This window comes from Apodemus sylvaticus, chromosome 8 (assembly GCF_947179515.1).
Source record: "Apodemus sylvaticus chromosome 8, mApoSyl1.1, whole genome shotgun sequence".
Taxonomy (NCBI): Eukaryota; Metazoa; Chordata; class Mammalia; order Rodentia; family Muridae; genus Apodemus; species Apodemus sylvaticus.
Window position 1 is genome coordinate 106,909,965 of NC_067479.1, and position 13,054 is coordinate 106,923,018.

Sequence of the window (13,054 nt, forward strand, 5' to 3'; positions counted from 1 at the left end):
TCTGGGGTCCACGCCTCTCAGAGCACACCCATTGCAGCTGTGCAAAATGGCGGGTCATCTCCAGAAAGCTCATGTGCTTGTCATAACCTGTCCTACATGACTTGTGCCCAGAGATGTTAGCAGAATTAGCAGGAGCATACACACCAGCAGTATTTTGTTTATGCTTAGGAAGATTGTAAGTGTTCTCCCACCTGATTGCGGCCAGGGAGGCTGTGACTTTTGCATCTGGCATGTCGGTAGCTTGTACTTGGGGTTGATTTCATGGGGAACTCTTTCAGATCGGAATCATTTGTCTTTTAAAGCCCAGTTTAGGCTTTTTAAAAAAATATTATTATCAACCATTTTAATCTTTGATTATATGTTCCTCCTTGATGCTTAAGGATTGCACGGTGGCCAGAATTGACCACATTTTACAAGTTGTGTTTAAGGCGACTAGAAAGTCCAGTACTTAGGGGTCGTTCGGCTTGGGAGGAGCCTCTAGGTCCTTTAGCTTTTTTTTTTTTTTAAATCAGTTATGTTGTCTGATGGGGCTGAGTTGAAAAAAAAACTAGCCATATAGAAATCATATTTGTTTTACTAAAAATATATTCACTTTTACATCCTTTAAATATTTTTCTTCTACTTACTAGTTTCCTCTTTTTTTCCTTAATATCACAACAAAAGATTAACATTAACAAATTCGTTTTTGCCAACTTATTTAACAACTTGCTGTTGAGCTCAGTGACTCTGTACTGGACCCAGAACATTTAGTAAAAATTGACAAAACTATGTAGCAAAGAAGTGCGGGGAGGACCAGGCTCTCTCAGCTGGAATGAAGCAGGTCACAAAAAAATGAAAAGAAGCTGGTGTAGCCAGGACAGCAAATGACGCTGTCTAGATCTCTGTTAATCAGTTCCCCGGGCTTTCAGGTCCTTAGCCTTCTTAGTCCCACGGGCGGATGGGGCAGTAGCCCATACTTCAAAGGTCAGTAGGAGGGAGGAAGGATGCTCAGTGTCTGTCTATGCTGTTCTTTTTTTATTAAAGTCATTGTGGTTGAATGCTGTTATGAAAGAGGATTAATTTCTATTATCATGCCTTCTGTGTAGATAAGTTTAAGATTGTGAACAAGATAGCTAAGGGGAATATATTTGGGTTGGCAAAATTGAGGAGTGTATGCTAGAGATAGAGTTTTGATAAGTTAAGTGGAAAACAGGCAGGAGAGAGAGCAGACAAAAGTTTTTGTAAGCCTTAGTTTACCTTGGAGGAAACGAATGAACTCAGAGATCCTAATGCCTTGGGAAATCAGTACATCAGGGCAATGGACTTCCATCCTGGCCCGCTAGTGGGTCCCTAACCCAGTTCTGAGAATTTTGACTGACCAAGCTGGCTCAGTCAGTCAGCAGGGTCTCCAAGGCAGGAGTGAGGATTACAAGAAAAAAGACAATTAGACAATGTTGTAGCATGACCCCAGCCAGTCTAAGGCTGAGGCAGGTTTATTTTTTCTTAATCTGCTTTTATACCATTTTAATTACATGCAAGTATTAAGGTCAATAGTAGTAAATGAGGGATCAAGCAAGATAATAAATGCAAAGTCCCATAATCACTCAGTGATCACTGTTTCCAAGAATGATCAAGATATCTGATCCTACGTCCCTGTCCTAGCCTAAAGTCATATTCATGCCTGAAACCTAATTCTTTGTTCCACCCTAAAATCAGATTCTTGCCTGACCTTACTGCCTTGTCCTTGGCCAATATCAGATTTCTGCCTGAACTTTGTCACTGCCTAATGCCAAATTCCTGCCAAGTGGCCCATTTCCTTGTCCTTGGCCAATGTCAGATTCTTGCCAAGCAGCACCCTAAAAGTCTCTCCACATTCAGCAGTGAGCAGTAAACAGGGGTTCCAGAGAACCCAAAGACTTATAGTGGGGAGTAGGGATGGGAGTGGGGGAGAAATGATGACATGGGACATGGACATGGATGGATGGACAGACAGAAGAAGAAGTAAGAATAGGAGCCCAGAAAGGAGATGCCAGCGATAGGGAAGGCCTGCAGGGGCCACTAGAATCCCAACAAAATATAAGTTTGGGGAGAGAAAGGGGACTGTGATGGAGAGATGAGGTTGTAGGTAAATTAGGCCCGAGCAACCCTTGGATTGAAGTAAAGAAAGGAACTAAAGGCAGAACATGCCAGAAGAGGACATAGATACGATTTGTGGCTTGTTTGGTGGTTTTGTTTGTTTGTTTGATTTTTTGTTTTTGTTTATTTAATTTTAGAGGAGGTTGTGAAAAAGGCATCTAAGAGTAAACAAAGGTTTGGTTATGGTTGTTATAAATCTCTTTAGCTAATCTCTTTAAGCAGTTCTGAGTTTTGTCAGATGTGTAATAAATCACATGTAGAAGAGAGTAAGAGATTGGATATCAGAGTAGCTAATGTTGCCCATCATAAGTATGACTTTGGACTCCAGAAATTTTATCTCTATACTTATTGAAGTTTTGGCAATACAAATGTACCTCACTGAATCTTTTACATGCATATAGTGTAGAAATCGTACATTTGATATTGAAATAGTAAAAGCAGAGTGAGTTTTAAAGAAGCAAAGATGGTTGATGATGGAGTAGAAATCTTAGTTTAGATTAGAATTGTTGGAACTGGAACCCAAAGTGGCAGGAAGTGGAGATGGAACCCACAAAGATGCCCTGGAATTCAGACTCGGGGAGACAAGCACTGGGGTACAGATATAACTTTTACTATTCAGTACAGTAACTTGTATACAACTAATCTAAAAATTTTGTCGCTGCTTCAATACAAGCAGTTAGGACTTTGAATCCTTCAGTGTATATCATTCATCATATGGACGGTATTTTCAATATTTGGGGACTCGTTTATACCCTTCCACACCAACCCTAGTAGAATCTGTCTGACAAGTTACACAGACTGAGGCGAAAACTTTGAAAGAAGGAGACCTCCTGGAACCGGCTGTGAAACTCTTGACCAGAGCAAAATTTGAGCCGTAGTTCTCTGTCCTATCTTCTTCTATTTCTTTTCTTATTTATGAGGTGTTCCTCATAGCCTAGGCTGAAGTTTTAAGTGAGAAAAATGGATAAGAAACCATCCCTTGAGATGGGGTCACTAGCCATGACCTTTCTCCGGGAAAACCAGTGCTTTACTTCATAAATCATTTACAAAATTATAAAATAGTATTAGGACAGATAAAAACTTTTCCAACAACAAAATTTCATATGGCTACAAGTGTGTTGTCAGAAATGGGCTTCGGTATATTGTAAAGAAAGCCTTAAATAAAAAGAATTAAAATAGTGTAAATTTACGCTTTGAAGACATAAAAAGTCAGGCACTAGATGTTAAACAATAATTGATCGTAAAGATTTATTAACCTGCTCTTGGAAATATGCCACTAGCCCCACTGAAGACATCCTTTCAGAGTTGTACTATTTGGATGATTTCTGTTGTGCCAGATAACAATGATGTTACCTGATCTGTCTGTAATCTGCTGAGTATATCCTTTCAGAGTTGTAATGCTTGGATGTTTTTTGTGCTTTACTGTGCCAAATGATAATGATGGTGTGTGTCTGTGATTGCTTCACTGAACACATCTTCTAAGAGTTGTAATATTTGGTTTTTATGTATAAAAACCCTTGCTTGAGAGCTGAAAAATATACTAAGATTCAAAGTGCCTCTGTGTTTGTTTCTGTTTGCCACTGGTGAATTCTTACCCACCTAGCCTTTGAGGACCCTCATCGCAGGGACCCCCATACCCAACTGTTCCATTGCAATATCCTAAACAAATTGTGGCACAGAAAATTCAAATAAGAAAAGATAGTTTGCTTTTAATGATTTTCAAAAGCTTCTAGGAGATGTTAATTGGCTAAGGCCTGAAGAGGTTAAGCTTACCACAGGAGAACTTAAACCTCTGTTTGATACCCTCAAGGGGGATGCAAATCCTTAATTCCCCTCAACAATTAACTGATGAGGGGAACTTTAGCTTTGCAGAAAGTAGGGGACACTATTAGCCAATAATAGATACATTGTATAGACTATGATCAAGTGTTGGTGCTTGCATTGGTTGCTACAACTCACATGTCCACAGCTGTCCTTTGTCAAAACGGACCATTAGTGTGCATTCATTTTTCTTCATCTCCAAGTAGTTTTAACGCCCTATTATGAAGCCACTGCTGTGTTAATACAGAATTGTAGGATGAAATCATGGAAATATTTTGGGAAAGAACCTGATGAAATATTTACTCCTTATTTCAAACAGCAATTAAATTGATTATTGCAAAATGATGGTATTTGGCCTATTGCATGTGCAAACTTTTCAAGGAAAACTGATAATCATTATCTAAGAGACAAGTTATTACAATTTGCCTCTATGCATGCTTTTGTATTCCATGTATATTTTTGCATAGAGTGTGCGCTTACTGTTTTTACAGATGGCTCATCTAATGGGAAGGCAGCATATGTGATTAGATCACAAGTTTCCCCCTGATTCAACACAAATACATGCTGTAGCTGTAGTTTTGGAAATGCTGAAAAATCAAACCTTTAATTTGTATACTGATATAGCATATATATATATATACATATATATATATATAATGTCATGATTTACAATTACTTGAAACCGTTCCTTTTTAAGATACTGCTATTTCTCAAATTTTGCAATTATTTATGCAAATACAACACAATTTAAGAGAACATATAGTTCCTTATTTTGTCGGCCACTTAAGAGCTCATACTGGATTACCAGGATCCAGTAGTGAGGGCAATGCTACAGCAGATTCGTACACCAGGAAGGTTATAGGCCTCACATAGAAACAATTAGCCAAACAATCTCATTCTTTACATCATCAAAATAGTAATAGCTTGAGAAAACAATTTGGTATTTCTAGAGAACATGCATGTCAAATTGTAAAGACTTGTCCTCAATGATCTCAATTTCTACCTGTACCACATAACGGTGTTAATCCTTGAGGACTTATACCTAACCAATTATGGCAAATGGATGTTACTCATATTTCCGATTTTGAAAAATTAAAATATGTACATGTGACTATTGACATCTTTTTAGGCTTTCTGGTTGCAACTGCTAAAACATAAAACTAATTATGTTTTAGTTATTGCCTGTGTTGTTTTTCTATACTGGGTGTTCCTAATCAGATTAAAACAGATAATGGAACCGGCTATTACACTGGAGCATTTGAGACTTTCTACGGACAGTTTAATATCATCCATATTGGGTCATCATATATCATACTGGGATTCCTTATAATCCTCAAGGACAAGGCATTGTGGAATGGACCCATGGAACTTTAAAACAATATCTTCATAAAATAAAAAAGAGGGAGTTATACCCACATACACCACAAAACTACTTAAGACATGCCCTTTTTATTTTAAATGTTTAAAATTTGGATGCTCATGAACGCTCAGCAGCATCCTCACATTTCCACTATGTATGCTTCAGTGAAATGGAAGGATCCTATGACAGGCCAATGGCATGGACCCAACCCTGTACTCATATGGGAGCAAGTTCACGTTTGTGTTTTTTCACAGGAAGCAAACTGGGCGCAGTGGTTGCCAGAAAGGCTGGTACGACAAATAGAACAATCCCACGCCCCTGCAGAACAACCCCACCCTGCTGTTGATTTCCCTACTGATGATGACAACTCCTGCACACAGTGAAGCCCACTGGGCCTATGTTCCTGACCCAGCACTGATACATCCAGCAGTGTGGTCCAGACCGGAGATTCTCTTGACAAGTAATAATACTCAACTTCTTGGATCTCCCTGGACAGGAGAGTCAATTTATAGTAAGACTGTGACTTTCAAGGCATTTGGTGATGGGATCCCTGTTTGCTTTGTGAAGAATAGTACTAATGATGGGTGTATTTCAGTGTTTCCTCAAACTTGGAATAAAAAGGTTTCACAAACCATAACTCAAATCATAGAGAAAGCCGTGACTAAACATCATAAGGGATCTGCCCCTGATCCCCATGAGCTGCGACCTTGTGGAGCTGCACCCACAGAGAATGTGGAACAGGCATTTAACAACGCTATTAGATGGAAAGAATGTTTTAATCAACCCCCAATGTAGTTTAATGTTTCCAATAAAATGCTAATTATTGATTGAGCAGGGAATCAATCAAACATTGGGCAAAAGGAGATTCCATAGGCCTTTGGCAATCATAAGCAGGCCATTTCTGATGGCATATCTGGAAATTAGCTGAAGCTCTCAATGAAGTTACACTGCTATGAATAGAATTGGGGCAGGATCTATACTTCGAACACGTGTCAGTTCATGTGTTAAGGTTCCCGATCTTTTATTAATTGGCCATGTTATAATTACTATTGTTTTTTCTACAGTATTCAATATAAGTTGTATTGATTGTACACTTTCTAATTGTGTTAGTGTGTTGAAACCTGGCATGTCTGTTATGGTGGTCTATCAGTCAGCTTTTGTTTTATTGCCTGTGAATATTACAGGACCTTGGTATTCTGAAAAAAGCTTGCAGGTACTGGTAGAAGTGAGTCAGACTTTAAGCAGAAGCAAGAGGGTAGTGGGCTTGATTATTGCAGACATATATAGCAGCTTTAATTACATTAATAACTTCTGCAATTGCTTTGACACAAGAAGTTAAGGCAACTACTTTTGTTTATCATTTAGCAAAAAAAATGTTACTAATGTTCTGAGTATTCAAGAGGATTTAGATAGGCATTTGGATTGATGCTCTTTATGATACTATTCAAATTATTAGAGAGGAGGTTCAGAGTCTACAAGTAAGGAATCATCTCGAGTCCCATGCCATGCCAAATACCAATGGATTTGTGTTACTACTAAAATTTACAATGGCAGTCACTCTAATTGGGAAAAAGTTCAAAGACACTTTCAGGGTATTCAGCATAATTCCATTACCTCTCTGGATGTTTTAGCTTTGCATACTGAGATTATGAATTTAAAGATTGCTGCTCCACTGAGCTTTGATGCTGGTGATATTGCTGATAAAATTATTATTCATGACCTGAGGTCAGTATTTCCATCTTGGTCAAGCTTCAAGAATGGCATATATAGGTTGATCATGCTAGCCCTTCATGTCCTAGGATTACTTCTATTCCTGCCCATCATGTTAAAGCTTGCCTTTAACAACATCAACACGTTGGTGGCCAAAATACATGGCTTGAAACTAAAAATGGACCCCCCAGACAGAGTTATAAATTTAGCAGACCGACAAGGCAAGGATGGGTAGGATTCTGCAAAGATCCTTACCAACCTTAGACAGAAGTGCATTGCTTTTGATAATACATATTCCATAACAGGTAAGTAAGGCATTCTTGTCAGAATGACCTAAGACAGGCTCAGTCTTATTTATGAAATAAATAGGGGAAGATGTGAAGAGCACTGGGGATTGCTTGGCAGGAATCTGACATTGGTCAAGAATAAGGAAATGGACTTCAGGCAGGAATCTGACATTAGGCCATGACAAGGAAGTAAGTTTAGGCAGGAATTTAATTTTAGGGTGGAACAAAAGAAGTAGGATTCAGGCAAGAATCTGGTTTTGGGCTTGGACAGGGAAGTAGGCTCAGATATTTTGGTCACCCTGACAAGCCCTTAGAAACAGTGATCATGGGAGTAATCACCAGACTTTGCTATTGCATTTCTTGTTCCTTGACATTTGTGTTTATTGTACTGCTTGCCCTTATTACTTGCATGTAATTAAAATGGTATAAAAGTGGATTGGGAAAAATAAACCTGCCTTTAGTCTCAGAATTGACAGAAGCCATGCTGCAGTATTGTCTAATTGTCTCTTTCTTTTCCATCCTTGCCCCTGCGCTGGCGAGCCTGTTGACTAAGTGGGCTTGGTTAGGTGTAGTTACATAAGCAAGGGCCAAACGGGGCATCACACGCTGCCTGTTGAATCTAATTTTCCTGCCTAATACTCTGTAAGGGAAGGGTTTTGCTTGTCCAGTGGGATACCCGTGGAGACAGAGAAAATGGCCATTTCCCTGGACTTGTGCCTTTGTTTAGTCTCACTGGTTGGCAGGGAACCATTTCAGATCCCAGCTGTGTATGGCTGGATCAAGATTCCTCAAGTGTTTGGCTCTCCATACCACTTTTTCCTCCACTAGATTCACCCTCCACCCCTGAGATTAAGAGACAGGTGGGTTACATAAACAATTTCAACTGAAGGGACCTAATATTGTCTTTACCTGAGTCTCATCAGAATCAAGATTAGCATTATTTTTATACTAAAAAATGATCTAATAAAAATGTAAATGTCTTTTACATTTAGCGGGACTTAGAAAATACAATACTTCTCTGAGCAGGAGGGAATCTTCAGATTAATGTAGACTGTTTTTACTTTTTACAGACTTACGGTGGAACATAATAATTTATTAGTGACAGTAACTTATTTATTAATCCAGAGAACTGAAGTTCATAGGTACAATGAAATTTTGTATGGTGTGCTATCCTTATGAACAAATCTAAGCTATGGTCTACTAACATAAATTCCTTCATTATCTTGTGGTTTAGCAGGAATGTCCCAAGCATGGTATGAGGCCCGACTTGTAACAGAATCTTTATTGCTCAGGAAGGCTTAACCCAACAAGAACACATCAACAGTATTTAGCGGAAGCAGACCACAGGTTTTAAATATCTTATTTATTACAAGGATCAAACAAGGTTAATATTTAAGAAAAGCTATCATTGTCAATAGAGAATCAGGCATCAGTTTTCCATCAATGTAACAGAATTTTGACTTTAGGAATTATAATTAAGCTAGAACTATAATAGTTTAATAGATTTTTACACAAATATTCTAATGTCAAATTTATTTAGTTACTTAAAAAAACATTTACTTTAGCTTCATGATTATTACTGTTTTGCCTGCATATACACCTGTGCATCACTTGCCTGCCCGGTGCCCACTGAGTCAGAAAGATGGTACTGGAGCCCCAGAACTAGAATTACAAATGATGGTAGGCTGACATGTGGGAATCAAGCCGAGATCCCCTGAAAGAGTAACCAGTGCTCGTAAGTACAGAGCCACCTCTTTAGTCTATTAAATATTTTAAACAAGCTATGTACTTTATATTTATAGCTCCATTAGTTTTGATTTAACGGCTTTTAATTTCACTTATAAAATCTTGAAGCCATTAATATTTTGAATTATAAATTAATAAGTCACAGTTGAAACACAGAAAACATGACTGCTATATTCTAAATATCTAATAGTTTGAAGTACAGGCAAGGCATGGTAACCAACTTAAATATACTGTAACAGAGAACTATATATCTTTGAGAAGGTTATAGTTTTAAAATTAGGGAGATGACTCGGTGGTGAAGAATACCAATTACTCTTACAGAAGACCTGGGTTCAATTCCTAGCACTCACATGGGAGTTTACAACCATCCAGAATTCCAGTTCCACATGATCTGATGCTCTCTCCTGGCCTCTGTAGACATAAGACACAAATACTCATGCAAGTAATAAAATAAAAAGAATTAAAATACCTTAAAGTGTTTATAAATAGACATATGTTCCTTTATATACACTTTATATACACATCTTAAAAATAACAGAAATGGTATTTTATGTGGTTTTGTAGGATGTAATTCTAGTTCCAGGGGGTACAGCACTATTTTCTAGACTTAGTGGGCAGCAGGTAGGTGAGTGTTGTACAGATATATGTATGCAGGCAAAACACTAATAAGTAAGAAGTTAAAGTATTTTTTTTAAAATTTATGTACTTTATGTAGTGACTATAGGCCTTTTAGCTTTCAGAATGAATACGTGACATAGATTACATGAACTCTTTAGGAAGACATAAGACAGCAGACCAGTACAGTGAGACAACATAAAATATAATTGTGTTGAAGCCATGGGGAGGGTAAAGGACAGAGTGCAGCTTTTTATCTGGCAGACCGTGTGGACTTCGCAAGGGTTCTGTTATAAAAGCGCGGTATGGCTGGGAGCCAGTTGGTCAGTTTACTTGCCTTTTTCCCTCGCTAGAAGACCTTATCATTTGTGTTTTGGCTGAGAACTACACAGCAGGGGTGTGGGGCAGGGAGGGGAGGGGAAGGGAGGGAAGGCAGAGTGGGTCTGGAGTTTGGGATCTTAGGTATGCGGCTTTTGGAAGTATGGAAGGGGGGGTTGTAAAGGGATTTTACAGATTAGACAAGCAGTTTAGAAATCAGAAGATGGAACATAGAGTTAGCTTTTTAAAAACTGTAACTCAGGGAGGGATGTTTTTAGCTGGAGAAGCAAAGGCTGATGTTTACTGCTTGCAGCCCGTGTCCAGGCCAGGCACCCATGTGGAAGGGTGTGGTCTAGGGGAAGGGAATAGGGAGCAGACAGAAATGTGTGGTCTCCACAGAGAAGTTCTCAGATGGGAGGAGGACACACATGGGTATGAGTGGGTGACAGTGTAAAGACAGGAACCTGAATGTGACTACCATGCAGAAGTTGGCGCTGAGGTTTTCTGAGGTGTTCTTGATGGGCCATCAGAGAGAAACATCTTCCATAGGAGGGGAGAAAGTTGAGAGACTCACCTAGAGTTGAGCTGGCCAGTGGGGGTTGGTGGAGAGCAACACTGATGGGGTCACTCAAAGGGCATGATTTACAAAAGCTGGGAGGGAAGAAGGGCAGAAGGAAGTTCCCACGGGATAACCCCATCCCTGCTTCCTGCGTGGACCAAATGTAAGGTCAGTAGGAGGGGAACAGACACAGGGATGAGTGACCTGCCAACGTTACATCTTTATTCTGCAGTGAAACCTGCAGAAGTAGGGCCTAGTGTGAGAATCAGAGCCTGCTGCCTGCTCACAGGCTGGGTATTTGCAGGGCAGAGACCCAGTGTGAAGCGTGCGTGGGCTAGGGGGCTGTGAGTTAAAGAACACAGGTAACGGATGTTGTCCTTTGCAGGCGCAGGATTTAACTAGGGTGAATAGGGGAGGACCAAGAACCCAGGAAAACATGCTAGTTTCAGAAATGCAAATGACTGTGATTTGAGGAACCACCATCATGTAAACAAAATGGAAGAGTTTCACCAAATGGCACCAGCTACTGTAAGGGGGTAGGTACTGTATTCTTCTGCATTGGCAGCCTTTACAGCAGATGCTGTTAATGGCCTTGGAGTTCCTACTTCACAGCTGCTGAGAGGCGCCATACAGATTCTGGGCCGAGGAGCTCCCTGCTTTTCCCACGTCCCCACAAATGTCCCTTTCTGTCCTGCCTCAGAAACTCGGGTCGGCAAGAAATTAAGGAGTGAGGATTCTGGGGATTGGGAAAAGGGTAATGATCACAGCTGGTGCCCAACAAGCCAGGCTAGGTCAGTTATTTTTTGAGCCAATTAAAAGATCCAGATCAATATCAAAAAGCATAAAAGATCTACTCAATGTGGCTTCACTGGGAAGATAGAGAAAGAGATAGTTTTCCCTCGCTGACCCAGAGTCCCAATGTGAGGTTTCAGTTTGAGTGGAAAGCCAGGACTATGCATATTTTAGCAGTTCTGGCCAAGTGTGGTCCTGCCGGTCACTGGCTTATCACCATTTCCATTGAGATGGTCTGAGAAGCTGTAGATCATCAGTGAGAAAAGTTTTCATTCTGGCTAGTTCAGAGTTTAGGGTTTCTGTCTCTTCCATATGAGATTCCCGAGGGAAATTCAAATTTCCTGGAGTCTATTGTTTAAACAGTCTGATGGACATAAGAGTCTCTTTGGGGTATTTTCATTCCTTCCGGGTTAGTTACATTTCTGTTTTAGCATCTAAATCTTGAGGTGGATGGAAAATGTTTATGTCTGTGACAAGCATAAGCAGAATACACTCAGTGTCAACTATTGGGATGAGTTTTCAGTAAGCACTTAACATTTAGTGACCTATGGAAGGCTGGCACAAGGGATTCCATTTTGTTGGTTTAAGACATGGTCTTGCCACCAAGACTAGGTTGACTTCAAAGGTGAAACCCTCCATCTTCAGCTTCCCACATGTGGGAATTACACACACATTCTACCATGCTCACTGTGACCTCATTTCAACCCTGACACCTCCCGTCCTGCCCCATCTCCCCTTTGAGCGATATCTTCAAAAGAAGTTTCTGATTAACCATCATTTGGATCATTCTCTGTTGTATTTGCTAAGAATAGTAGTCATGTAAACACAATGCCAGGAAAAGGTCAGTGAACCTTGATGGCTTGGAGGGCATCATTTCAGTGAAGTGGTTTTAAAAAGCTTTATCTCTTAGATGACTTATGTAACGCATATATATAAAAGAGTCAGGGACAGCTAGTATTATTGCATAGTAGAATTATACACAAGTGTGTGTATGTGTGCATGAGGGAGGAGTGGAATTATCTCAGCTTTCCTACTGAAGTGCAGTTTAGGATATTTGACCAGTAGGGTAAAAAGGCCATATCATTTGCAAATTTTAGATCTCTTACAAGCCTAGGGAACAGTGTTAGTTACTACAAACATTATGTGCAAATGTATCTCCTATACAAAAGCAAAGCACTTATTTTGCCAGGGCTCATAGATTAACACCAAATTCTAAAGTAGCAAGATTGTCCAGATGGCAGATTACTGTCTGTAAGACACTAAGGCCAGACTTATAGCACATGTGCTATGAGACATTTTTATAGAGGATGGGTTGGGTCTCTGGAGGCCCAGAAGCATGCATCATAAGCAGGCGTCAGTATCTAAGGGAACTAAAGAAAAATGTTCTTCTGAAAAGAACAAAGTAATGTGCAATTATATGAATGGGGGTGTGTTGGACTGTGTTATGTCAACTTTACACAACCTAGAGCCATTAGAGGAGGGGGGGGAGCGTTCTCAACTAAGAAAATACTTCCTTAAGATCTGCCTGTAGGACTTTTTTTTTGAATTGGTGATTGATGGGAGAGGGCCCCACTCATGGTGGTGGGCCATCCCTGTGCTGGTGGTCTTGGATTCTATAAGAAAACAGACTGAGCAAGCCATGTGAAGCAAGCCAGTGAGAAGCACCCCTCTATGGCCCCGTACCAACTTCTACCTCCAGGTTCCTGCCCTGTTTGAGTTCTGTCCTAACTT